This window comes from Morus notabilis, unplaced genomic scaffold (assembly GCF_000414095.1).
Source record: "Morus notabilis unplaced genomic scaffold, ASM41409v2 Scaffold1206, whole genome shotgun sequence".
NCBI lineage: Eukaryota > Viridiplantae > Streptophyta > Magnoliopsida > Rosales > Moraceae > Morus > Morus notabilis.
The window spans coordinates 150649-152490 of NW_010364076.1; positions in this window are offsets into that span (position 1 = coordinate 150649).

Here is a 1842-nt window from a genome sequence, read left to right on the forward strand (position 1 = left end):
TTTGTTACAGTAAAAAGTTCTCACACAAAATCACATCTCAACTCAAATTATAAACTCAAATAAGCGAAGTGAACGGGCCCTTAGATGATCTAGAAACCTGCAATTTTGTCCTTGTTGACAGATGTGAATTTGGTGCTTGGTGTTGGTATTACAGCACTTTCAGAAGAAGCGGGTTTCAAAGTTACTGCCTTGGACTTGAATGTTTTTGGAATTCATTCTTCTGATTTGAATAGCATTACAATCCTTTCACAATATCAATATGTGAAGCCCCTTACTGATTTTTGTTTTTTTGAAAATCATGCTGAGAGAGAGAAGGTAGTTGAAAGTGCAATACATGAGTAGGCCATGACAGTTCAAACTTGCTGTGTCAATAGGATTAAATTCACTTATATTGCCCTATGTTGAGCCATTGGAAGTGATTTACAGAAGAATTTACAATGAAGAAGGATTTTGCTTCTCGGACCTTTTTTTTGGGGGGAAAACTTGAAACCCTAATCCACTTAGATTAATCCCTTCTTCATTTTCGCATTTGAGTTTTTAATCCCTTCTTTATTTTTGCATTTGAGTTTTTTAATCCTTTTTTAATAACTTGGGCTTTTTACAGGACATTTTACGATATTACTCTCTTCGGATGAGTTAAATAATGGACACGTGGTGAATTCCGTTACTCAGAGTAACGGAGGGGGTAAAATTGTTAACGGAACAAAATTCAAGATGATTAGATGTTACGTTTTGAAATTCATGAGGTAAGGTGTTATAGGGATCATAATTCATGAGAAATTTTTGAAATTAATCCTATGAAATAATATGCCAAAGATAACATTATCTAAACTAATCGTTCGCAATCAGTAAACAATTTTTATCGCTTCGTTTCATTAGATTGTAACATGGTGCAATGAAGTAAATGAATTTAAGTATAGACATTGATGTATTTGGGATACATCATAATGAACCATTGTAGAATAAGAATTTATTCCGTACTATTCTGATTAATCAATCAATTTCTTATTATTATTTTTATTATTATTTTTTTTTTATAATTGAGTCAATTTCTTATTAATGGTTGGTTTGGAAAATAAGTTTGTAGCGAAATATGGATTTCAAGAATTTTTGATAGAAAAATTTGCATCCCATAACGCTATATAACATAATTATGCAATAATCATATTACCCGTTGGCAAATAATTTTTAAGGTCTCATTTATTTTATCGATTTGAGTTTATAATTTGAATATTTTTACCGTAAAAAACTCTAAAAAACAGTCACATTTAACTTTTTGCTACAATAAAAAATTAATATAAAGTCACATATGAACTTAAATTAAAAACTCAAATCAGCGAACTAAACGGATCCTTAACATCAACGTCGTTAAATCATCATCCTCTAATCTCAAATATGTACTTAAAGCTTTCTTTAGGCATGAAATGTCTTATTTTGTCGTTTTAGGATAAAAACATTTTTTTTTTTCAAAAAAAAAAGGTGAAGAAATTAAATGAAATATCACTAACCATCACTATTTTCAAGAAGATGTAAAAAAATAAAAAAGGGAAACGAAAACTAGTTGTTGTTTAAAGTAGTAAAAACTAATCAATCATTCAAAAAACCATCGATTGAAATTAGAACGATGACTGCAAATCCTTTCAATACCCAGAAAAAAAAAAAAAAGATTAGTGTTACAAGAATAGTCTAATAGTAAATTTATACCTCACACTCTTTTGAAGTGTGTAAAGTTCAAATCGATCTCTAAATTAAAAAAAAAAAAACAAAGCATAAAAGAAGATACTATTAACATAGAAAGTATTTCAAAAAAATAAAAATAAAAAATAAAAGAAAAGAGAAGAA